This window comes from Plecotus auritus (assembly GCF_963455305.1).
Source record: "Plecotus auritus genome assembly, chromosome: X".
Taxonomy (NCBI): domain Eukaryota; kingdom Metazoa; phylum Chordata; class Mammalia; order Chiroptera; family Vespertilionidae; genus Plecotus; species Plecotus auritus.
In genome coordinates, this window is record NC_137784.1 from 57,027,651 (window position 1) to 57,055,017 (window position 27,367).

General features: G+C 41.1%; 1 protein-coding gene and 1 pseudogene across 2 annotated transcripts in view; both read left to right on the forward strand.

Annotated features, from left to right (window-relative positions):
• NHSL2 (NHS like 2) overlaps positions 1–27,367 on the forward strand; it is a gene marked incomplete at its 5' end in the record, with an annotated part of 402,898 nt that overhangs the window by 225,188 nt on the left and 150,343 nt on the right. The window lies entirely within an intron of this gene.
• On the forward strand, positions 8,808–9,347 carry LOC308240353 (peptidyl-tRNA hydrolase 2, mitochondrial-like; annotated as a pseudogene). The gene has a single exon. The product of its transcript is annotated as a peptidyl-tRNA hydrolase 2, mitochondrial-like (transcript).

Below are 27,367 nucleotides of genomic sequence, written 5' to 3' on the forward strand. Positions count from 1 at the left end.
CTGTTTAGTCTCCATGTGTTTGATTTCTTTGGGTTGTTTTTATTGTAGTTGATTTCCAGTTTTATGCCACTGTGGTCTGAGAAGATGATTGATATGATTTCTATCTTCTGGAATTTGAAGAGACTTTGCCTATGTCCCAATATATGGTCTATCTTTGAAAATGACCCATGTGCACTTGAGAAGAATGTATATTCTGTGGCTTTGGGGTGAAATGTTTGAAGATGTCAATTAATTCCATCTGGTCTAGTGAGTCATTTAGGATTGATGTTTCTTTTCTGATTTTTTGTTTAGTGGATTTGTCCAATGGTGATAGTGGGGTATTAAAGTCTCCTACTATGATTGTATTGCTGTCAATCTCTGCCTTGATATCCTCCAGGAGTTTTTTTATGTATTTGGGTGCTCCTGTATTGGGTGTGTATATGTTTACCAGAGTTAATTTTGTATCCTGCTACATTGCTGAATTCATTTATTAAGTCTAATAGTTTTTTGATGGAGTCTTTAGGGTTTTCTGTGTACAGTACAATGACATCTGCGAATAAGGACAGTTTTACTTCCTCTTTTCCAATTTAGATGCCTTTTATTTCTTCTTCTTGTCAGATCTCAATGGCTAGTACTTCCAGTACTATGTCGAACAGTAGTGGTGAGAGTGGGCATTCCTGTCTTGTTCCTGTTCTTAGGGGAAATGGTTTTAGTTTTTGCCCATTGAGTATGATGTTGGCTGTGGGTTTATCATATATGGCTTTTATTATGTTGAGGTATGATCCTTCTATTCCCACTCTGCTGAGAGTTTTTATCAAGAATGGGTGTTGGGTTTTGTTAAATGCTTTTTCTGCGTCAATTGATATTACTATGTGGTTTTTATCTCTCAATTCGCTTATGTGATGTATCACGTTTATTGATTTGCGGATATTGTGCCATCCTTGCATCCCCAGGATAACCCTACTTGGTCATGGTTTATGATCTTTCTGATTACCTCTGAATCCGATTTGCTAGAATTTTGTTGAGGATTTTGGCATCTATGTTCATGAGGCATATTGGCCTGTAATTCATTTTCACTGTGTTGTCTTTATCTGGTTTTGGTATTAGGGTGATGCTGGGTTCATAAAATGAGCTTGGAAGTGTTCCTTCTTCTTTAATTTTTTGACTAGTCTGAGGAGGATAGCTTTTGGTTCTTCTTTGAATGTTTGGTAAAACTCCCCTGTTAAGCCATCTGGCCCCAGACTTTTGGTTGCTGGAAGCTTTTTGATGAATACTTCAATTTCTTCCATAGTTATTGGTCTATTGAGATGTTTAGGTTCTTTTAGATTGAGTTTTGAAAGCTTGTATTTTTCTAGGACTATGTCCATTTCCTTCAGGTTGTCTAGTTTGTTAGAGTAGAGCTGTTCCTAGTATTTTTAAACAATCCTTTGTATCTCTGTGGGGTCTGTTGTTATTTCTCCTCTTTCATTTCTGATTTTGTTTATTTGAGTCTTCTCTCTTTGCTTCTTGGTGAGCCTGACTAGAGGTCATCAATCTTGTTTATCCTTTCAAAGAACCAGTTCTTGGTTTTGTTGATCTTTTGTATTGTTTCTTTGGTCTCAATGTCGTTTATCTCCACTCTGATCTTTACTATTTCCTTTCTTCTGCTTACACTGGGCTTTTCTTGTTGTTCTCTTTCTAACTCTTTGAGTTGTATGGTTAGGTAATTTATTACCATTGTTTCTTTTTTTTGAAGTAGGCTCGTATAGCTATGAACTTCCCTCTCAAGACTGCTTTTGCTGTGTCTCATAGATTTTGGATTGTTGTGTTTTTATTGTTGTTTGTTGCCATGATGTTTTTTATTTTTTATTTGATCTCTCTGGTAACCTAGTCATTGTTTAATAGCATGCTATTTAGTCTCCAAGTTTTTTATTTTTTTGGATTTTTTTTATTGTAGTTGATTTCCAGTTTTATGCCATTGTGATCTGAGAAGATGCTTGATATGATTTCTATCTTCTGGAATTTGAAGAGACTTTGCCTGTGACCCAATATATGGTCTATCTTTGAAAATGACCCATGTGTACTTGAGAAGAATGTATATTCTGTGGCTTTGGGGTGAAATGTTCTGAAGATTTCAATTAATTCCATCTGGTCTAGTGAGTCATTTAGGATTGATGTTTCTTTGCTGATTTATTGTTTAGAGGATTTGTCCAATGGTGATAGTGGGGTATTAAAGTCCCCTACTATGATTGTATTGCTGTCAATCTCTCCCTGATATCCTCCAGAAATTTTTTATGTATTTGGGTGCTCCTGTATTGGGTGTGTATATGTTTACCAGAGTTATTTCTTCTTGTTGGATTGCTCCCTTTAGTATTATGAAGTGGCCTTCCTTATCTCTTTATATGTCCTTCACTTTGAGATCTAATTTGTCAGATATTAGTATTGCTACCCCAGCTTTTTTTGTATTTCCATTCGCCTGAAAAACCTTTTTCCATCCCTTCACCCTCAGTCTGTGTGCATCTTTTTTTTTCTGAGGTGGGTTTCCTGTAGACAGCAGATATAAGGGTTATGTTTTCTTATCCACTCAGTTACCCGATGTCTTTTGATGGGGTCATTTATTCCATTTACATTTAAAGTTATTATTGATAGGTACTTATTTGTTACCTTGTTAATTCTTTACCCCTGTGTTCCTTCTTAGCTTCCTATTTCTTCTTTTTACAGCAGACCTTTTAGCATTTCTTGCATTGCTGGATTGGTGTTGATAAACTCCCTTAGTCCTTTTTGTCTGTGAAGCTCCTGATTTCACCCTCAGTTTTGATTGCTAGCCTTGTGGCTACAGTATTCTTGGATTCAGACCCTTCCTTTGCATGTCTTTGTATTTTTCATTCCATTCCCTTCTGGCCTGATGTGTTTCTGTTGAGAAATCAATTGCTAGTCTGATGGGGGATCCTCTTACTTTGTCAATGGTGTTTGCCAATTTAATTATAATGTGCCTTTACATCAGTCTTTTGGGTTTCATTTTGCTTGGGATTCTGTGAGCTTCTTGGATTTGTGTAGGTTTTTTCTTCCCTATATCAGGGAAGTTTTCTGTCATTATTTCTTCAAACAGGTTTTCTATTCCTTGCTCAGTTTCCTCTCCTTCTGGCACCCATATTAAGCCGATGTTGTTTCGTTTCGTGTTGTCCCAAAGTTTCATTAGGCTCTCCTCCTCCTTTTTAATTTTTTTCCTAGAAGCTGCTCTTCTTTGGTATTTTTTCCTACCTTGTCTTCTAGCTCGCTGATTCGGTCCTCTGCTTTTTCTAGTCTACTGTTGATGCTTTCTATTGAGTTCTTTATAGCAGCGATATCATTTTTCATTTCTTCTTGGTTCTTCTTCATTTCTTCTTCATTCTTACACATATTGTTGAATTTGTCTTTTATTCTTTTCATGCACCTTATGACCATTTCTCTGAATTTTTTCTCTGACAGGTTGCTCGCCTCCATTTCCTTTACTTTCTTTTCTGGTGATGCCTGCTTTTCTTTCATAAGCAGGCTGTTTCTTTGTCTTCCCATGATCTCTCTTCTCCGGGTGTCTGGTTATGTAGTTCTCTCTCTCCTGCATTGATTTATAGGCACAAAATACAACACAACAAGGCACAATGCACAAGGCACTGAACACAAATGTATTCAAGATATTAATAACACCAAATAAAGGTGACCACCAGAGAAAGGTGAATTAGAGGCTAAGAAAGAAAGAAGAAGAGAAAAAAAAAGGAGTGCAAAAATGAAACTGGGAAAAGGAAAAAAAAAGTAAGAGAGAAAAGAAAGAGAATATGAAAGAAGAGGGGGAAAACTATTTATATAGGGAGAAAACTCCAACAGAACCACCACTGATCTCAACAAATGCCAGCAACAAATACCTGGAGATGAATGCAAACTACAAACAACAGCTAATATCTACTGAGATGAGGGAAACAGAAGCAAAAAACAAACAAAAACAAAAACAAAAAACAAAAAATAAAAACAAAACAATCTCACAAACAAGCATAAAAAACCAATATAATCAACAATCAAGCAAACAACAACAAAAGGACAGAGAAAAAACAATTTTCGATAGTAAAGAAAGAGAAGAGAGAGGTGTGTATGGACTTGGAGCAGGGGATTGAATATATATGGTGAAATTTTAACAGGGGGTAAAAAGAAGGAATAGGGAAAATCTAAAGCAGGAATAGGGTAAGAGAAACAGAACAAAAAAAGGGGAAAAATGAGGAAGAGCGTGTTGGCATAAAGGTAAAGTTGAGACAGAGGAACATGATGCTAAAGGAAAGATGAAAATAGAATGTAGAACACTATTACCAAAGTAAAATAAAGAAAAAGTAAAATGACACTTTTTCATAAAAGGTAAAATAGTAGTAGTAATAATATTGATTGAAAATAAAAATGTAATAATTAAAAAGGTAAAATCAATTGAGGAAAAAAGAAAAACAAAATTCCTTAAGTAAAAGATGAAAATAAAGAAATAAAAATGTGCCATAGTGAAGGTCATTCACTTCCTCTACTGTTCTGTTTGGCATGCCTGTCTCGTAGTCAGGACAGTATTGAAGTTCCCTGCATTCCACTGCTCCTCAGTGTTGTAGGCCACAGTCCTGATTTTCAAGCAGGCAGTACGTCTTTATTTCTTATACTCCTTTATTTGTGTTTACAGAAGAGTCAATTTGCTATTCCACCCCTGGGTGGCAGTGTTTCTGGATTGACCTCAGGGTCTATAGGTCCTCTCTAGCTAGTGTTTAGATTTTGTTTTCCCTGTGGCACTTAATACCGGTTTGGGGAATGGGCTTCCCCAGAGCTGGTTCTCTGATCGTTATTCCCTGCTCTGATCCCCAGGTTCCACAACAATAACTTTCCCCTGCAGTCTCTTAGACTGTCCCCAATTGGGTGATCCTATGTATTGGGCTTAGTAATCAAAAGCAAGGATTTAAAGAGAAAAAAAAAAGAACCAGAGTAAGTGTGTGAAATCCGGCGCTGCGCTCAAGTCTGTGCAGTCTTTTTTCCCCTTGGGTCTAAGCAGCTGCCACACTTTTAAAATTTTTAGGCTGTTCTTTTGCACCCAGTTCAGCTATAGGTTGCTTTTTAGAGTTCCCTTCTGTTAGCAGCTCTGCGGACCCCCTTCCACATTCGCAGATCACACCAGCCCCAACGGTCTCAGATTTTTCTAGGCACAGATGTCCCCAGGTCCTCCAGCTCCCCCAACACGCGTTTCTCTCTCCTTCCTGGACCACAGACCTCACCTTTTCCCAGGCGAAATCTGACCTTTCCATAAGGGGGTGCAGAGTTCCTCTGAATCCACGTGCTCGTGCCACTTGGGGACTGGTGTTCTCAGGTTCGCAGCTGTTCCCTGGGTGCCGTGGTTGTAGTTTCCCAGGCTTTTCAGGATTCCCATAACATCCACTTTCCCCTTTAAGATTTAGCGGTCTCCGCATCAGAGCCAGTCGCTCTGAGAGGGAACTCAGCAGCAGTGGGGGCTGCCTGATCAGGGGAACCCCATCCGGTCGTCCCCCACAGTCTGCTGGAGTATAGCTGTCACTCAACTCACCAACAAACACTCCCCACGCGACCACACACTCTCCCTTTGTTCTCTCACTCACACACTATCTTGCAGTCTGCCTTCCCATCGGCATCCATCTTCCAACCTCCTCCAGATCAATACTTCTTGTAATAAGACTGTATTTCCCTAAACTTGACCCTTAGCATGTCTTTTATTCTATGAGAGGAAAAATACTTGTTCTGTTGGAGTAGGTTAGCTTATATAAGTAGTGTTATATCTTTACATGCTTTTAAAATATCAAACTTTAAAAAATGACAACTTCTTTTTCATCAGCTAGGTAAAATTCCTTAACTATTAACCATGACACTTAAAACAATGTTAAAATATTTTTAAAATAAGACTCTGAGAAAAGATTTATATATAACCTTTTTGAAGTTAATTTTTAAATCCTAAAGTTTTGAAATCCTAAAGGGCTACATATTCCTTTATTTTCCAAGTTTATAAAAAATGCTGGCAGTCCTGGCAGGGTAGCTCAGTTAGTTGGAGCGTTGTCCCAATTCCCCAAGGTTGTAGGTTCAATCTTCATGTGGAACAACAAATTGATGTTTCTCTCTCTCCCTTCCTCTGACTGCTCCACACCCAACCAGAAATCACTCCGAGCGGGCAGCTCTGTCTTCACTTCACTTCCCTGTTGAACAATTTTTCAAATATCTACTGGCCATTTGAACAGACTGACCATATTTTTTTTGAAATATTTCCTTTTCTTTTTTTTGCCATATTTCTTTTGAGTTTTTGCTTTTGATTGATTTACAGAAATTATATATTAATTAATTTTTATTTAATATTTTGCAAATAATATATTTCTTCCATATTATCTTTTATTTAACTTGATTGATATCTTTTATTTAAGAATTTTGTTTATGTAGATTCAAATTTATGAACCATTCCTTTATGGCTTTTGTGTTGTGACCAAGATCACAACATACATCTACATATTTATTTTTATTTTATTTTATTTTATTTTTTATTCTTTATTGTTTAAGGTATTACATATGTGTCCTTACCCCTCCCATTACCCCACATCCCCCAGTTCATACCCTCTCCCCCTTAGTGTCTGTGTTCATTGGTTATGCTTATATGCATGCATACAAGTCCCTTAGTTGATCTCTTCCCATTCCCCCACCCTCCCCTGCCTTCCCTCTGAGGTTTGATGGTCTGATCAATGCTTCTCTGTCTCTGGATCTGTTTTTGTTCATCAGTTTATGTTGTTCATTGTATTTCATGAATGAGTGAGATCATGTGATATTTATCTTTCTCTGACTGACTTATTTCTCTTGGCATAATTCTCTCCAGGTCCATCAAAGCTGTTGCAAATGGTAAGAGTTCCTTCAACTGTACAGAAATGTAGTATTCCTTTGTGTAGATGTACCACAGTTTTTTAATCCACTCATCTGCTGATGGGCACTTAGGCTATTTCCAAATCTTAGCTATTGTGTTGCTATGAACATAGGGGTGCATAAGTCCTTTCTGATTAGTGTTTCTCATGGCTTTGGATATATTCCTAGAAATGGGATCACAGGGTCAAATGAGAGTTCCATTTTTAGTTTTTGAGGAAACTCCATACTGTTCTCCACAGTGGTTGCACCAATCTGCATTCCCACCAGCAGTGCATGAGGGTTCCTTTTTCTCCGCATCCTCGCCAGCACTTGTCATTTGTTGATTTGTTGATGATAGCCATTCTTACAGGTGTGAGATGGTATCTCATTGTCATTTTGATATGCATCTCTCAGATGATTAGTGACTTTGAGCATGTTTTCATATGTCTCTTGGCCTTTCTTATGTCCTCTTTCCAAAAGTATCTATTTAGGTCCCTTGCCCATTTTTTTTATTGGATTGTTTATCTTCCTTTTGTTAAGTTGTATGAGTTGCCTGTAAATGTTGGAGATTAAACCTTATTGGAGATAACATTGGCAAATATGTTTTCCCATGCAGTGGGCTTTCTTGTTGTTTTGTTGATGGTTTCTTTTGCTGTGCAGAAGCTTTTTATTTTTATGTAATCCCATTTGTTTATTTTCCCTTTAGTTTCCAATGCCCTAGGGGCTGTATTGGTGAAGATATTGCTTTGGCATATGTCTGAGTTTTCTCTGCCCATGGATTCCTCTAATATTTGTATGGTTTCCCATCTTATGGTTAAGTCCAGTATCCATTTTGAGTTTATTTTTGTGTATGGTGTAAGTTGGTGGTCTAGTTTCATTTTTTTGCACGTATCTGTCCAATTTTCCCAACATCATTTGTTGAAGAGACTGTCTTGACTCCATTGTATGTTCATGCCTCCTTTGTCAAATATTAATTGTGCATAGTGATTTGGGTCAATTTCTGGGTTCTCTATTCCATTGGTCTATATGTCTGTTCTTGTGCCAGTACCAGGCAGTTTTGAGGACAGTGGCTTTGTAATATAGCTTGATATCTGGTATTGAGATCCCTCCTACTTTGTTCTTCTTTCTCAGGATTGCTGTGGCTATTCAGGGTCTTTTTTTTAATTCCAGATAAATTTTTAGAGAGTTTGTTCTAGGTCTTTAAAATATGCCATTGGTATTTTAATGGGGAGTGCATTGAACCTACAGATTGCTTTGGGTAGTATGGACATTTTAATGATATTGATTCTACTAATCCATGAACACGGCATGTTCTTTGTGCCGGGCCAGCTCAGCCAAGCATTCAGGGGGCCTGAGGGAGCTAGGGGGAGTGGCAAAGCATTAAAGAAAAGACAAAGAGAATAAGCTGGGGCTTGGTGGATCTCCTGTGCCTGGCTGAGGCCACAGAGAGAGATCCAGTCAGCAAGCTGATGCTTTATTTTATAGTCAGAGGTAAACAAGGTAGTGGTCACCATAGTTACAATGTTCTTGTGAGTTTCACTTATTTTGGCAGCACTTGCTGCACCTCCCACAGCCCATTAGCTACCCAGGAAGGATCTAGGGAATGTCATAAGGTCAAGCTTAATTATGCTAAGAGGGCTGTGCCCTCTAAGCTGGGACTTGTTTGTGACTTTGCCAACAGGTCAGTCTGAGGCTTAGCCCTATAGCATCTCCCTACAGTTCTTCCATCTGTTTATGTCTTCCTTTATCTCCTTTTTCAATGTCCTATAGTTTTCCAGGTACAGCTCTTTTACCTCCTTAGTTAAGTTTATTCCTAGGTATCTTAGTTTTTTTGGTGCAATGGTAAATGGGATTTTTTTAAATCTCTCTTTCTGTCAGTTCACTATTGGTATATAAAAATGCCATATAAGAACCTAAAGACCCAAGCGAGGCCAGGAGAAGCACACTAGATGCTTTCCAAATCCTTGGTAATGAAATATTTGGCTCATCCTGGCGCACTCAGCCTGGCTGCTGGAGTAGCTTCTGGCATGTGCCTGGGCTGGAGCCTCCATGTACGCTTTGGAATGATCCCCAAAAGCTCAGTGACTGAGACAAACACAGAAACCGGAACTGAAGGAAGCATCTTAGGAGAGAGTGTGGAGGTCAAAATGATTCTTGTGGTTTGAAATGACTTAAAGATGAGAAAAGGGAAAGTGGTTGCCCAGTGTTCTCATGCTGCTGTTTCTGCCTCCAAGCAAATTCAAAGGGAAAACCCCGAATTGCTCAAACAATGGGAATATTGTGGCCAGCCCAAAGTGGTGGTCAAAGCCCCTGATGAAGAAACTCTGATTGCATCACTGACCCATGTGAAGATGCTGGGACTGACTGTAAGTTTAATCCAGGATGCTGGATGTTCTCAAATTGCACCAGGTTCTCAAACTGTCCTGGGAATTGGGACAGGACCAGCAGACCTAATTGACAAAGTCACTGGTCACCTAAAACTTTACTAGATAGAATTTTGTATCATGATTGTCTCACCACAAATGTTTGAAACTGTCGAATTCTAACAATAAAAGCTGAGTTTCTCTCCCTGCCCCCCGCCAAAAAAATGCCATAGATTTCTGGCTGTTAATTTTGTATCCTGTTACATTGCCGAATTCATTTATTAAGTATATTAATTTTTTGATGGAGTCTTTAGGGTTTTCTATGTATAATATCGTGTCATCTAAAAACATGACAGTTTTACTTCTTCTTTTCCAATTTGGATACCTTTTATTTCTTCTACTTGTCTAATCACTATGGCGAGCACTTCCAGTACTATGTTGAACAGGAGTAGTGAGAGTGAGCATCCCTGTCTTGTTCCTGTTCTAAGAGGAAATGGTTTTAGTTTTTGCCCATTGAGTATGATGATGGTTATAGGTTTGTCAAATAAGGTTTTTATTATGTTGAGGTATGATCCCTCTATTTCCACTTTGCTGAGGGTTTTTATCAAGAAAGCATGTCGGATTTTGTCAAATGTTTTTTCTGCATCAATTGATATTACTATGTGATTTTTATCTCTCAATTTGTTTATGTGATGTATCACATTCATTGATTTGTGGATATTGTGCCATCTTTGCATCCCCGGGATAAATCCTACTTGGTCATTGTGTATGATCTTCCTGACGTAATACTGTATCCAATTTGCTAGAATTTTGTTGAGGATTTTGGCATCTATGTTCATGAGGGATATTGGCCTGTAATTCTCTTTCATTGTGTTGTTTTTATCTGCTTTTGGTATTAGGGTGATGCTGGCTTCATAGAATGAGCTTGGAAGTGTTCCTTCCTCTTGAATTTTTTGGAATAGTCTGAGGAGGATAGGTTTTAGTTCTTTGAATGTTTAGTAAAGCTCCCCTGTGAAGCCGTCTGGCCCAGGGCTTTTGTTTGCTGGAAGCATTTTGATGACTGCTTCAATTTTTTCCATAGTTATCAGCCTATTGAGATTTTTAGATTCTTCCTGATTGAGTTTTGGAAGGTTGTATTTTTCTAGGAATATATCCATTTCCTCTAGGTTGTCTAGTTTGTTGAAATAGAGTTATTCATAGTATTTTTTTTACAATTCTTTGTATTTCTGTGGGGTCTGTTGTTCTTTCGCCTCTTTCATTTCTGATTTTGTTCATTTGGGTCCTCTCTCTTCACTTCCTGTTTATCTTTTCAAAGAATCAGCTCTTGGTTTCATTGATCTTTTGCATTTTTTTTTTTTTGGTCTTTATGTCATTTATTTCTGCTCTGATCTTTACTATTTCCTTCCTTCTGCTTACACTGGGCTTTTCTTGTTGCTCTCTTTCTAATTCTTTAAGTTGTAGAGTTAGATAATTTATTACCATTTTTTCTTGTTTTTTGAGGTAGGCCTGTAGAGTTATGAACTTCCCTCTCAGGACTGCTTTCACTGTGTCCCAAAGATTTTGGATTGTTGTGTTTTCATTGTCATTCACTTCCAATATGTTTTTAAGTTATTCTTTGGTCTCTTTGGTAACCCAATCATTACTTAATAGCATGCTCTTCAGCTTCCAAGTATTTGAATTTTTTTATTGTAGTTTATTTCTAATATTATGCCATTATGGTATGAGGAGATGCTTGATATGATTTCAATCTTCTTGAATTTGGAGAGACTTTGCCTCTGACCCAATATGTGGTCTATCTTTGAAAATCTCCCATGTACACTTGAGAAGAATGTATATTCTGTGGCTTTGGGGTGAAAACATATTTCTTATTGTGGTTATAAGTATATTCTATTTTTCATGTTTAGTTGTTTGAGTTATGTGAATTGTGTGTGTGTGTGTGTGTTTGTGTGTTTGTGTTAGTATAAGGTATGAATCTAATTTAGTTTTTTCCAAGTGTAAATCCAATTGAACCAACACTATTTATTGATTAGACCATCTTTCCAACACTGGCTTGTAAATGCCACCTATTTGTTTAATATCTTTTCTAAATTAATGATTTATTTCTTTTTAAAAATGTATCTTTATTGTTAAAAGTATTACAGGTGTCCCTCTTTTTTGCCATTGACTTCCCCACATGCCACCCTTGATTAATATCTTTACATGATCTATTTTTGGGGCTCTCTGTTCTCTTTCATTCATTTACTTGTCTATTTCTGTGCCAATACCACATCCTATTATTTATTATAGATTTGATACCTTGTATAATAAATAATCCTTCATTGTCCTTCCCTAAAAATTGTTTTAGCTCTTCTTGTATATATTGTCTTTCATATGGATGTTCAAATCAGTTTATCAGGTTCTAAGAAAAATTTCTATAGATATTTGATTGGGATGGCAATGAGTTTATAGATTAATTTAGAGAGAATTGACATCTTTTCTCCACACAATTTTTCCTCCTTCACAAGGAACACTTCTGCCTATATGAAAGGTGTTTAGGGAGTAAAGAACACATAAACCTGGCCCCTAACACACATTTATTTCTATGTATTTATGAAAGACTGTACTTCCAGCTCCAAGGGTGAATACAGGGGTGGGTAAAATAGGTTAAGTTACCAGCCATCATTACCTACAAGATAAATCATAAAGATAAAAATAATACTGACAATAATAATAAGACAAGTAATACAATAAATAATACAATAATTAATAGATAATAATACAAAAATAAACTTTCTGTACTGACAGCTGTAAACCTATTTTTGCCCACCTATTTATTTATTTATTTATTTTCATTTTTAATGAATTTTTTGGTGACATTGGTTAATAAAATTATATAGGTTTCAGGCGTACAATTCTTTTTTATTAAAAATTTTAATGTTGACATTATTGTAAGTATTTCCTATTTTCCCCCATTTTGCCCCTCTCCACCCACCCTCACATCCCTCTCTTTTGGCCTTCACCACACTATTGTCCCTGTCCAAGGGGTATGCATATATATTCTTTAGCTAATCCCTTCACCTTCTTTATCTAGTCATCCCCACCTCCCTCCTTTCAGACACTGGCCAGTCTGTCCCATGTATCCATGCTTTCGGTTCCATTTTGTTCATCAGTTTATTTTGTTCATTAGATTCCATATATTAGTGATATCATATGGTATTTGTATTTCTCTGATTGGCTTATTTCACTTAGCATAATACTCTCAGGTCCATCCATGCTGCCACAAAGAGTAAGAAGTCCTTCTTTTTTACAGCCACATAGTGTTCCATTGTGTAAATGTACCACAGCTTTTTTATCCACTTATCAACTGATGGGCACTTAGGTTGTTTCCAGATCTTGGCTATGTAAATAATAATGCTATGAACATAGGGGTGCATATATTCTTTCTGATTTGTGTTTCAGGATCTTATGATATATTCCCAAAAAGGGATCCCTGAATCAAAAGGAAATTCCATTTTTAATTTTTTGAGGAAACTTCATACTGTTTTCTATAGTGGTTGCACTAGTCTGCATTCCTACCAACAGTGTACTAGGTTTCTATTTTCTCCACATCTTTAACAGCACTTGTTTTTTGTTGAATTACTGATAGTAGCCATTCTGACAGATGTAAGGAGATACCCCATTGTAGTTTTGCATCTCTCTGATGATTAGTGACGTTGAGCATCTTTTCATTTGTCTGTTGGCTATCTGTATGTCTGCTTTGGAGAAGTGTCTATTCAAGTCCTTTGTCCATTTATTAATTGAATTGTTTGTCTTCCTGGTGTTGAGTTGTATAAGTTTTTTAAATATATTTTGTAAATTAACCTCTTATCAGATCTATCATTGACAAATATATTCTCCTATACAGTGGGTTTTCTTTTCATTTTGTTGATGATTTCCTTTGCTGTGCTGAAGCTTTTAAGTTTGATGTAGTCCCTTTTGTTTAACTTTTCCTAAGTTTCCCTTGCCCTTGGAGACATATTGGCAAAAATGCTGCTGCAAGAGATGTCTGAGATTTTACAGCTGATGTTTTCTTCTAGGATTTTTAAGCCTTTTATCCATTTTGAATTTATTCTTGTGTGTGGTACAAGCTGGTGGCCTAGTTTCATTGAAAAACCTACAGCCAACATCACACTCAATAGGCAAAACCTAAAAATGTTTCCCTTAAGATCAGGAACAAGACAGGGATGTCTGCTTTCACCGCTCTTATTTAACATAGAACTGAAAATTCCATCCACAGAGATCAGACAATAAGAAGAAATAAAAAACATCCAAATTGGAAAAGAGGAAGTAAAACTGTCATTATTTGCAGATGACATGATACTGTACTGTATATAGAAAATCCTAAAGACTCCACCAAAGAGCTACTAGATCTAATAAATGAATTTGGCAAAGTTGCAAGATACAAAATCAATATCCAGAAGTTATTGGAATTTTTATATACCAGTTATCAGAAAGAGAGACTAAGAAAACAATCCCACTTACTATTGCAACAACAAGAAATAAAGTACTTAGGAATAAATTTAACCAAGGAGGGAAAACTACAGGACATTGAAAAAAAATTAAGGAAGATACAAATAAGTGGAAACATATGGCATGTTCATGGATTGGAAGAATTAACATCGGATAGGAGAGAAACTAAGATGGCGGCATAGGTAAACACCTAAACTGCTGCCTCGCACAACAATTTCAAAACTACAACTAAAAGACAAAATGGACACCATCCAGAACCACAGGAAAGCTGGCTGAGTGGAAATACTAAAACTAGAAGAAAAGAGGAAAGCACGTTGAGACTCAGAGGAGCTGCAAAAGGCTGAGGTACGGAGATGCACATGCAGAGAGGATGGGTGGCTGAATGCACGGGTGGCTGAGTGTGCGGCTCTCTTTCTAAAGCAGGAGGGAGACGGAAGCTCCCGACTGCACTGAACTCCAGTTCCGGGCGAGTTTCTAGGAACCCAGACTCATTTGGGGAGAAACTGGACTGTCTGGCAGCAGGCAAAACTCGAGGGTGGCTTTCTCTCAGAGGTGCTTGCAGTGATTACCGAGGGACACTGAGACCCAAGGGACTCATAGGACAGGGCTGACGGGAAGCCAAGGCTGTCAGTTCCACCGTGAAACTCTGCCCCATCCCAGCTGAGCACAGAGGCTTTTGCAATTTTGCAAGTCTTGTCCCATAAGGGAGTCTCCAGAACAGAAGTTCTCCCAGCATAGACACAGCTGATCCTCACAGTCAATTGGCCTGGAGGTCAATTCTTCCCAGTGATACCAACAACAATCAAGACTTAACTACAACAAGGCTGAGCAAACAGTCCACAAAGGGGTGCACCAAGAGTGTCCACCTCAGGTAACTGGGGAGGATGAGCCACTGGGCCCTATAGAACACCTACCACACAAAGCTACTCCACCAACTCAGGGAAGCAGCCAAAATGTGGAGACAAAGAAACAGATCACAAATGAAAGAAATGGAGGAAAGCAAACAACTGGATATAGAGTTCAAAACCATGGTTATAAGGTTTTTCAAGAATTTTCTAGAAAAGGCCAATAAATTTAGCGAGATCCTCAAGGATATGAAAAAGGACCAACTAGAAATTAAACATACACTGACTGAAATAAAAAATATTATACAGAGACCCAACAGCAGACTAGAGGACCGCAAGAATCAAGTCAAAGATTTGAAATACAAAGAAGCAAAAAACACTCAACCGAAAAAGCAAAAAGAAAAAAGAATAAAAAAATTTGAAGATAATGTAAGGAGGCTCTGGGACAACCTCAAGCATACCAACATCCGAATTATGGGGGTGCCAGAGGAAGAGAGAAAGCAAGATACTGAAAACCTATTTGAAGAAATAATGACTGAAAACTTCCTCCACCTGGTGAAAGAAATAGACTTACAAGTCCAGGAAGCGCAGAGAACCCCAAACAAAAGGAATCCAAAGAGGACCACACCAAGACACATCATAATTAAAATGCCAAGAGCAAAAGACAAAGAGAGAATATTAAAAGCAGCAAGAGAAAAACAGTTAATTACCTACAAGGGAGCACCCATACGATTGTCAGCTGATTTCTCAACAGAAACTATGCAGGCCAGACGGGAGTGGCAAGAAATATTCAAAGTGATGAATAGCAAGAACCTACAACCAAGATTACTCTACCCAGCAAAGCTATCATTCAGAATGGAAGGTCAGATAAAGAGCTTCACAGATAAGAAAAAGCTAAAGGAGTTCATCACCACCAAACCAGTATTATATGAAATGTTGAAAGGTATTCTTTAAGAAGAGGAAGAAGAAGAAAAAGGTAAAGATAAAAATTATGAACAACAAAATGACATCAAATACATACCTACCAACAAGTGAATCTAAAAATCAAGTGAATAAAAAATCTGATGAACATAATAAACTGGTGAATATAATAGAATCAGAGGCATGGAAAGGGAGTGGACTGACAATTCTCAGGGGGAAAGGTGTGTGGGGGTGCGGGAAGAGACTGGACAAAAAGCGTACACCTATGGATGAGGACAGTGGCGGGGAGTTAAGGGCAGAGGGTAGGGTGGGAACCGGGTGGAGGGGAGCTATAGGGGGAAAAAAGAGGAACAATTGTAATAATCTGAACAATAAAGATTTATTAAATTTAAAAAAAGGAAAGAAAACATTTAAAAAAAAAGAGTTAACATCGTTAATATGTCCACACTACCCAAAGCAATCTATAGATTCAACGCAATTCCTATTAAAATACCAATGGCATATTTCACTGATCTATAAAAAAATACCCCAAAATTTTATATGGAACCTAAAAAAGACCCCAAATAGCCATAGCAATCTTTTTTTAAAATATTTTTATTAATTTAGAGAGGGAGATAGTGAGAGGGAGAGAGAGATAGAAACAGTGATGGGAGCGAAACATCCATCAGCTGCCCCCTGCACGCTCCTACTGGGGATTGAACCCCAAACTGGGAATAGAGCTGGTGACCTCTGATGCATGAGACGACACTAAACCAACTGAGCCACACTGGCCAGGCATCCACAGCAATCTTGAGAAAGAAGAACAAAGTTGGAGGTATCATGCTACCTGATATAAAGGTATACTACAAAAGTTCATTGTAATCAAAAAGCCTGGTGCTGGCACAAGAGCAAGCATATCAACCAATGGAACAGAACACAGAGTCTAGAAATCAACCCATGCCTTTATGGTCAATTAATATATGACAAAGGAGGCAAGAGCATACAATGGAGTAAAGATAGTCTCTTCAATAAATGGTGGTGGGAAAATTGGACAGGTACAAGTGTACAATTCTATAATACATCATCTTTACATTGAACCTACCTCTGTATTTATTAGAAACATGGGGGCTGTGGGCACTGGGTCTATTGTTCAGTGGTACTTCCAAAGTTAGGACAACTTTTTTACCTCATGAGAAAGAAAAAAAACAAAACAAAATAAAACTCTGGCTTGATAACATACTTTGCTGGACTTCAAGCAAGGTCGTGAGGAGTGAATGAAACAGGCAGCATATAGTAACATTAGGAGACAGTGGGGTTATGATTTTTCTAGCCAGGTGAGCCCAGTATGACAGCAAGTATGAATGATGGAGGATGGGAAGTACCAGGAATTAGGGGTGACCCCCTATTCCATGCTGGTGTCTATGTGGTGGGCTCCTGAGGAACTATGGGACCACTCATTCCCAGCACAGTGTTCTCATTCATTGTGTCCATCTGTATACGGTATGTAGGGGAAGATGGGTTGGGTTCATAGCTGTGCTTATTGGGCCTAATAGTCTGGAGGTTTGGAGATGGATCTGCCTACCTTTGGGTCCACTGCTGACATATTACTCCCTAGTTCTGTGGAGTTTCCGTCTTGGTGGGGTTGCCAATGCCTGGATAACTTACCCTTATATAAAAGTGACTCGTTCTATCACAATAGAGCCATGATACATGCCAGTGGTGTATTCATTCAGTGTTACTAACTAGCAGCAGGTACTCACAGCCTGCTGCACAGGTCTAGATGCCTGACCTCGGGGTGGGGCTGCCTCAGGGCTGCCAGAGCAGTTCAACCCACCCATGCAGGTGCTGCCACAAACTGTGGGCCCAGAAAAATATTTGGTAACATTAGACAGCCTTGGAGTTTAGCTGAAGCTCTCCAAACTTTTCTAAAACAGAAGTGGAAGCTGGTTTAAGTGTTCTTTGGCATGTGCAGATGCTGTCTGGGTAAGCAGCTCTGCTCTCACTTAAGTTCCATCTAGCTGACAGGGCAGATATTATTCCTCCCACAAGGTCAGGGTCTCCAAGGCAGGAGTTAGGGCCTGAATACCAGCACTATGTAAGGATCTTAGTATCTAAGAAGGCGGACAAAACATCACTCTAATAAAGAAGGCAAAATTGATTGCAGTAGGAGAGGTTCAAAGTGCTATGTGTATTTTATTTACCCTGCTTGTAAAAACCCAATCTATTATTAAGTATTTTTCTGCCCCAATGTCTCCAGGATCTGTACCTCTTATTTTTCCCCATTTTTATGACGGATGCAGACTCTACTGAGTGCTACTGGACTCAAGCACCACGTCTCTGATTTATTTTCCTTTGGTGCATATATTCCTAATTTAAAGCTCTAATCGTGTCCCCTGACCCATCTGAGTTTCTTCTTTGAAAAAATGTTTTTTTGTTTTGTTTTTGTTGTTGTTGTTGTTGTTGTTTTTTGAGAGAAAGGAAGGGAGAGGGAGAGATAGAAACATCAGCTGCCTCCTGCACAACTCCTTTTGGGGATCAAGTCTGAAACCCCGGCAGGTGCCCTGACAGGAATTGAACCTGTGCACAGGACAATGCTCAGCCAACTGAGCCACATGGCTGGGCTGACTTTCTTCTTAAATGCCATTTATAGTTTTTGTTTTCTTTCTAAAATGGCAAATGTTATTATAGTGCTTGACTTTCAAGGTCCTTTATGATGTGGTCCAACCTTCCCTTCCTCTGTGTGTGCGTGCTCCCTGCTGCGGTTAGGAGCACAATGAATGCAGCTTGATGCTGTGGGAGGTCCACCTTTAACTTTAGAGTCAGATATAACTGGTTGATCTAGTCCCTCTTTACTTCTTCACTGCTTGAGTCGGCCTTCACTTCACCTTTCTCTGGTCCCCAGTTTCCCATTCTGTTAAGGCCGTGTCACAAAATGACCCCTATTCGAGGTTAGTGGTAAAGACTCAGTGAGAATGGAAGTGAACAGTTCTTCCAGCGCCAGAAGATGAGGCCCAAGTTAGGGGAGCAAGTGCTGCCGTGGGGAGTGGGGGAGAAGAGGGGGAAGGGGAGAAGGGGGAAGGGGGAAAGGGAGAAGGGGGGAAGGGGGAAAGGGGAGAAGGGGCCGCCCGCCCTGGGGCTGCTTTTTGTGCACAGAACAGCTCGGCTGCCTTGATGCGTCACCCTGCGCATGTGGAGGAGGGGGTCTACGGAGGTGGCTGTTGTTGGCCCAGCTGGGCGGATGAGTCACGGTTCTTCAGTACCTCTGGAACCTGCCCCGCCCGCGCACCTCCTCCACCCTGCAGCGCAGCGCAGCCAGCCCAGCGCCCGACAGAGGGCGCTGCAGTGCAGCGGCTCCAGATGCCAAAGGTGGGCGCTGCCTCTTCTGGTTCAGAGGCCCAGGGGCCCAGGGTGGGAAGTGGGTAGGGAATGTCTCTGAGGTTCCAATGGTAGCTTTGATTTTAACAAAACGTTTGTTTGGCACAGAAATAATATGTGCCTCAAAATGATCACTTCCTATAGAGTGATGGGCCGACAGGACTCTACTGGATAGTGCCTTTTCTTGCTTGCCCCAAGCTTTTGAGCACTGAGCTGGGAAGCTGGAGACTTCTCTCTTCTCAGAGAGAGTTTCTAATAGGGTAGGTCTCCCCTTTCCAAAATAGATCTTCCAAAGGGACCTTCATTTTATCCCCTCTGACCTTTCCCAGCTGAGGTGATGGAGGTGACAAAGATTTGGGCTGACTGCAATGAAGCGCAGGAGTAGTAAACGTTCTAGCTATTAGGGGACCAGGGTTTCAGTGCAGGCTTCATCTGGAGGTTGCTGTGTGACTGTGGCCATTTCATTATTCATTCATTAAGAAAACATTTCACTGTGGCCACAAGGCACTGACGGGGGTGGGGGGGGTGGGGGGGGGAGAAAGGAAGAGGCCAAAAGTGTGAATAGACAATTATCCCGACCTTAAAACAGTTTATGCTTCACACAGGTCCCCATGCATAGGTGATTCATAAATATGTGCTGAATGCATACATGCTATAATTTAATCACTACACCCTAGAGAAGGTCACTGATGCATCCTAGGTTCCTAGAACAGTGCCTGCCACACAGTAGTTGCTCAGTCATTTGTTAAATGAATGGTGGAGGAATGCTTTGAGCATTTCATGGGCACCAAGAGCACCTAACCCACAAGAGCAGTCATGTTTGAACCAAGTCTCAAGGAAAAGCTGCTCTGTGCACAAAAAGCAGCCCCAGGGTGGGCGGCCCCTTCCCCCCTTTCCCCCTTCTTCCCCCTTCCCCCCTACTCAGCATATAGGGCCAGAGAGGAAGGCGATACAAGAAGAGAGAAGAGCCCGTACCAAGGTACAGAGCCCAGTGTCCTCATCTCTCTGTGCCTCACTTCCCTCCTGTAAGAAGAAAAGGACAGGGTTGGTCCTGTAATCTCTTAGATTCTTCTTTGTACGGTAAGATTCTCTGATTCTAGAAATGAGTTCAGTTATGCAGTTTAGGGCCTGACCAGTGTTGAATAGTTTTACAGTCCAAGAGATTCAGGTTTTGACTTTTAACTCAGTCTGTCTTCATAATAATAAAGGCTGGATGATCGTAAGCATCTCTTTTCCATCCCCTTGATCTGTCTTTTACCTTGGAAATCTCCCTCAAATCCCTATACAATCAATTAGACACCACAAAAGTCTGCACTATTTGTATATTGCCATGATTTTTCTTTGTGTTAATTTGGCTTTTGACATAAATCCTTTGTTAATTATAAAATTTTTTAACTAACACTGGTTAATTGTGAGCAAAACACAAAAGTACAAAGAAGAAAATAAAAACCACCCATCCTTTTCACTGCCCGATGTAGTTCATTGAAGACTTACTATGCCTTCATTAAAATACACACACACACACCACATACATCCCCAACACACACAGACGAGCTCATACAACCACATTGTTACAGATGTCTGTCGTGTGAGTCCTATGTTTCCAAAGAAAGCATGAGCTGGGGGCAGTTCTCTCTTATCCTCCTTTAGTTGTGTCTCTGGTGAGAAGAGATGTTGGCTGGAACCCCAAAACTCAGATTATTTAGCCACTTGCAGACCATAATGCTAAGTCCTCAAAGACAATACTGCTCAGAGGACTTTTTAAAACTGTTTTTATTGATTTCAGAGAGGAAGGGAGAGAGAGAGAGAGAGAGAGAGAGAGAGAGAGAGAGAGAGAGAGAGAGAGAGAGAAACATCAATGATGAGAGAGAATCATTGATTGGCTGCCTCCTGCAGGCAGGGATCAAGCCCAAAACCCAGGCATGTGCCCTGACCAGGAATTGAACTATGAACTCCAGCATGGGTCAATACTCAACCACTGAGCCACACCATCTGGGCTGCTCAGAGAACTTTTCATTTTGAGGCCAGGTTCTTTCTATCTCTCTTTCTTTCTTCCTTCCTTCCTTCCTTCCTTCCTTCCTTCCTTCCTTCCTTTCTTTCTTCCTTCCTTCCTTCCTTCCTTCCTTCCTTCCTTCCTTCTTTCTTTCCTTCCTTCCTTCGTTCCTTCCTCCCTCCCTTTAATTGAATTTATTGGGGTGACATTGGTTACCAAAATTATACAGGTTTCAGGTCCACAATTGTACAACACTATCATCTGTATTGTGTGTTCACTACCCTGGAGCAGGGTTTTGGACCCAAACCACTGTGGCTTCCTTGCCCTGCATCTTGGGCTGGAGTTGGGCTAGATTATGTGGGGGTCACCAGGCCTCCTTTGGTCCAGACCAGAGACAGTGCTGAGCAGCTTTCTGTGTGGCATGGGGAAGGGCTGCTTGGGAACTTGCTTCCCTACCTGCCTAAAGAGGGCCACATAAATAAACCCATAACCCTAGCTTAGTCACTTTCCATGGCCCCTCCCATTAAGAACTGCATCCCCAGCACACTGGCCCCTTTTTGTGTCCTAATTCCTTGATATTCAATACATGATCCATAGGCCAGTGTCATGGACCTGGAAGTGATGGTTTGTATATTAAAGCTTAAGAAGCAAAGTGAAAATTCTATTTCAGAAGGTCTGGGATGGAACCTGAAATTCTTCATGTCCTACCAAGCTCCCAAGCACTAATGATGTAGCTGGTCATGGCCCACACTTTAAGTAGCAAAGATCTAGAAGCCTCTTTTGCCCTCCTGCCTGAAAGTGAAAGGGCAGGAGAGGTTTTGAGTGTTCCCTAAAGGTTAGAATGTGTAGACACAGACACAAAATTGAGGGTTATGTCTCGGGTGTTGAATAAATGTTTGCTGAGTGTATGCATTAAGTTGAGGAGTAAGAAGATCAGGATACACTCCCACCCCTCCAATGGCTTTCCCATTTCAGTCACAATATCATCGGCTTCTCAGTAACCACATGGAATTGGTTCCTTAGCCATTTTTGCGCTGGCTCTATCTTTCCTTTCTCACTGCTTCTATTCTCATTCATATGCTTTTTATCTATCCCTTGCCTTCATGTCTCTGGCCCCTTTCCACTCCAGTCTACTAATAAGCCTCTGCAGCTATGTACCAGGCCTTAAATCAATATTCACAGGATCTTTCTTCTCCACTCTGAACCTGTTTTACTACCTTGGTGTCTTTAGATTCTGGAAACCATAACTGTTTTTCCTGACTGCCTCCTGTTCTTGTTAGAGCCTGACACTTAACTCCCTTAGCTGGATGCCTGCTTTGATCAAAGATGCTGCCTCCATGACTTGACCTGCCACACCCTTGCACCCAACAGCTTTTGTATGCCAGCCTGGTTATGGTTTCCCAGGCCTCTATGTAGCCTGCAGGGAAAGTCAAACATGGCAGCCTGATTCTCTTTTCACATAATTCTATTAGTTCATATATCTTGTCTTCATAAATAAACTCTAAACTCCTGGAAGGCAAGACTGTCTGTGTCTCTTTACTCTCTTTATCCTTGCAACACCAGTATCTTCATTCATTCACTTATTTGTTTCTCAAAGACTGAATGTCCATTCTTTGCCAAGCCTGATACCAGGTACTGGGACAGCAGAAGGGAGGCAGAGATGGTCTAATAAATTTTAGGAGATTCAAGGCACCAGGGAAGTTCAATAAGATGAGATTGACAGACTAATTTAGGGCCCAGGCCAGTGGAAATATTTGTGAAAATGGTTGGTGACCAGACAGGGGCTGCCCATGCCTAGAACAGATAAGGAGGAAATTCTGGCTGCTGAATACTGGAGGCCTACTTTAGGGGCCTTGGGGAGAAGTGGGAGAAGGAGATGGAGTATTGTCTGCTTTTTTCAAAATGAGCGCATAGAAGGGGAAATAACAGTTATGATCTTGACAAAAAGTATTTCCAGTTGTTACCCAAAACAATAGGATTTGGTGGTATAATTCTGAGAGGCAGGTGATGTAATGGGAATAGCACTGAACTCTAAACTTCTTTCTAGAACTCACATTCCATGACCCTTTGACCTGGGTTTCAGGGCCAGCTCTCTTTCTTGATCTCTATCAGACCTTGGGTGGCTCTATTCCCTTAGTATAGCCCCGTTTCTTTCTCTCTAACATGACAGGATATGAAGCAGGGTAGTGTGTGAGGAGCTTGAACCCATAAAATCTAAGCTTCCTCTGAGCTCTTGACATTTTTGGCATGTGACAGGAAGAGAATCGAGGAGTAGGAAGGCTCAAGCAACAGAGCAGACTAGAGCCGGGGAGGTGGGTGAGGAGTGGAGAGGGAGAGGGCCTGACCCTAGGCAGCTGTGAGGCCTGGAGATGGACTTATGGATTGGTGACATTTAGGAGGAATTGTCAACTGACCAGGTGGAGGGGAGGAAGAAAGATGAAAGAAGACAGAGATTTAGCTCTACCCCAGGAAGACTGAGTGAGAGTAATCTTGAGTCCCAGGCTCTTGCCAACAAACTGCCAGTGGCCTTAGACAAGTCCTTATCTCTTTCTGGGTCTCAGTTGCCACATCTGCACAGTGAAGGGATGACTGTGATCCTCCCAAACCCTCTCTCTGACCCATGACAAGTGCAATAAGTTCAGGAATGCTTCAGGTTCCCAAATTGCCCTTTAGCTTCCAAATTCTTAGATGGATAGCCAGAGGCCATGGTAAAGCCTTTAAGGCATGCAGTGCCTAGGGCAGTGGAAGGGAGGGAGCAGTAGGTGAGGTCATGAGTGGGGCTTTATGGAGAAGACTTGGGAACTCTTCTGAGGTAAAGTCCAAAGGCAGGCAGTCCCTGAAAAGGAGCTTGTTTCTTGGCCTCAGAAAACCTGGCCTGCCAGTGTTTCAAAGGAGGCATTTAGCATGCAAATGGCATGGCATTATGCATATTATTGAGTCATCTTTACATAAGAGGGGAAGTTGGTGGTAGGGCTTTATCCTGGGGTTTGAATAAATGAACTCTGCACCCTAATCTATAGAAGCTCATTTGTAGATAACAAATAAGTGCTAATACTTAAAGAGCATCTGCTACCTTGTAGGCCTGGATCTAAGTGCTTTACATGTGTTCATTAACTCATTGTATCATAAAAGCAAGCCCTGTTTTACACATGAGGAGACAGGCACAGAGAGACTAAGTAGACTGACCCAGATCACACAGCTAATGAGCAGAGGAGCAGGCAGACCTGTCTCATGAGCAATAAACCACAGTACTGTTAGCAGCATCTGTGATCACCAGTAGAGTTACAGCTCTTTTCATATCACATTACAGTTGTTGCCAGTATCTTTAAAAAGGCATTTATGCTCATCACTACTTCAAAATTATGGTAGTCATTAGACCCACTGCTAGATCTTATTATACTGAATGTGTTCATCAAGAAGCACATATGACTAGATTGTAAATTGTGTTTTAGTATACAGTAATCAGTTTCCTTTGTAATATTGGGTAATTTATTTAATGCATTTAAAAGCATTTTTATTTCTTGATAAAGGATCCATAGGCAGCACCAGACAGCCAAAGGGGTGCATGGCATGACCTCGGAGGTTCTTCTGATAGAGGCAGGCTGGAAACCTGGAAAGCGTGCACACTGAGCAATATTCTGTGCCAGGCACCTTGCCCATGTGCTCTCACTGCAGCCCCACCATCGGGAATGTGATGTGGTTATCCCACTTGACTCATGAGGAGACCAGGGCTAGTGAGGAGGAGAGTCTTGTCTACAGTCACCTTCAAGTAAGTAGCCAAGCATCCAGGTTTGTCACTACAGCTGTCTGGACAATGAGTGCCAGCCCTCAGAGCAGTTTTCCTCAAATACAAATGACCTACAAAGTACATCTGAATGCACACTAAGTGACACCACTTTTTTAGCCTCAATGTGTGTCCAGATCTGGGGTGTAGAACAAGGGCCCTTCCCAGGAGGAGGGGAGTTTGATGGTTGGCAACTGCAGGCCTGAGTTCAAATCTCAGCTCTGTCCTTGTACACTCTTGGACCAATTGCTTAACCCTTTGATGCCTCAGTTTCCTCGACTGTAAAATAAGGATAATAATGATAGCTCATACTGTGGTCATGAGGTTTCAGTGAGGTAAAACAGACAAGGCCCTTGGCACTGTGCCTGGCACTATGGTGTCAGTCATTGCCTTTACTTTCTACTAAGAGAGTGATTCATGGAGGGAGCGGAAGGCTTCTGGAAGAACATTAGGAGATGCTCATCATTTGTCCCTCCCCATATCTATTATCTTGTCACCTGTGTTATAATTCTGTGATGTGGGAAGGAGTGGTAACCCTCGAACCTGTCCTTCACTGGAATCCATGCAGAGCTTTTACAGTGGGATGTCCAGGCCCACCACATTTTAATGTGCAGACAACTGAGAACCATGGCCTCAAAAGACAATGGGTTGTGTGCTGCTCTTTGAGGACAACTAGGAAGGAGGTCAAAACTTGGAGACAGTACCCTTCTGTACAGACAGGATGAAAAGAAATGAAAGCCCAGGAGTGGAGCAGAAGCAGGTTTTTAGAGCAGAGGATCTGGAGCCTGCAATGAGAAAGAGCTATGAAGGAGCCACCAGGGCCAGAGCCTGACCCCTGGCACTGCCAGGCCCCTAGCCTACCTGGTTTTCCCGCAGAAGAAAATGGGAGATATGGGGGCGAGGGGAAGGTGAGGATGTTCTCACAGCCTTTTTCTGTGCCTGTGCCCTTCCTTGAAGGGCAGATTCTGACTGGTTTGTTAACACCTTATCAGGAACATGGGAGACAGTCTATTTCTCCTCCTTACCTGGCACATAAATGGCTCTTCATCCACCTACTCACCAGCTCACACCTGGATTCTTCCCCCATCCAACCCAGCAGAATGACACAGCTCCATTCCATGTAAATATTTGGTAGCCAGAGCAGAACAGCGCACTGGAGGTCAGATACCAGGTCCCTAAGGCTGCTGCCTTCTGTTGTAACAGGAGAATGCAGAAAGCTTGGAACTTTCGGGGCTGCTATTATTATATTTCCATGTATCAAGAAATAAAACTGTGGCCAGGAGGAGGAAAGAGATTTGCTCATGGTGACACAGGGAATAGTGTTAGAGGCAGGACTCCAGGTCCAGTGCTCCTTTCCCCACACCCACTTGCACACTTCAGCTTTGGCCCCTAACATGCCAGTCCTGGAAAAGGGACCCGTTTCCCACCATGATCCTGTGGCTCTAGCAGGATCTGTCAAATCACCCAGTGGAAGTCTGGAGTTGGCTGCTCTGATCTCAAATAAACCTGCAGCTCTGGGTCTGAATCAAGAGTGAAGGGTGGTGCACTTGGGGTTTTGCACTTGTGTTGCCTTCCCCCCATCTTTTGTTCTGGGACATATGTTAGCCAGGTGATATTTTCCTTGCCCTCCCCCAAAGTGGAGACTATGTCTTTAAGAAAGGACCAGTCAGAGCCACGAGGATCAGTTTCAAGCAGCCTCAGAAGGCAAATCTGGATTGAGTTTAGGAAGAAAAAAGAAGGGGTTAGCTTTGGTCCTGCCTCCTTTCCTTTCTCTACTTTGCTTGTCCCTCCTTCGGTCTTAGTCTGGAAATTCAGTTAACTTAGGCAGGAGGTTATGGAGGCCAGGGCTTTCCCCAGCAGCCTTGTCCTCCCACCTCGTCCCTCCTCCAGCTCCCGTGCACATGATCTGGAGGACTGCTCGCCAAATTGCGGGAATAATTAGGTACGTGGTCTGGACATTTTAACTTTCACTCTGTCAGTTGAGGTCTGGGGAATGTCCAATGTGGACCTGATGGGAGGTGGGAGGGGGACTTCTAATACCTCTAAGAACATTAGTAACTGAGGCAGGAAGAAGACGGGTGGGCTTAGCCATATTCCTCTTGGTGACTCCACCAGGGGCTGTGTGTTCAGGGGTCCATAGACAGAGAGAGGTCTAGTCCATGAAGCCAGCCCCCCCACCACCGCCAATCAGTTGTCGACTGAACCCTTGATGGGTGGGATTTGGGGAGTGTTAAGTTTGCTGCTGCTACTGGAGGTTGATGCCAGAGGGGTGCTAGAAACCCCATGAGAAAATCAGATGGGAACATGTCGAGCTCCAGCCATCTGTCTGTCTGTCCATGACACTCTGCTGGCATATAGCCTCTAAGATGAGGTGAGTGGGTTTCAGGCTGCTCAAGTTGCCTGTGCGGTGGGCCAGGAGCCACGCAAGTTTTTTTGTGTGCTTGTTTTCAACTTTGTGAGTGGCTAAAAATAAGGCTGCCTGTTTTTAAGGACTTCAGTTTACACTTCAGGGAAAAGGATTTAATGCTACTTAGCTGAAAGGGGAAAGCACAAATAAAGAGATTTTAACACTGAGTTGGTGATAAAGATTGCTGTGAGCTCAAGAATGTTTTCCCTGTATATTTTAGGATTTATCCATGCATTTATTTATATATTTATTAAACAAACATTTGTTAAATGCCTGTTGGCACCCACTGCTGGTATGGAGGAACCTGCACCCCAATATGGCAGTTGATCTCCCATCTGACCTCCTTCTCCAGGA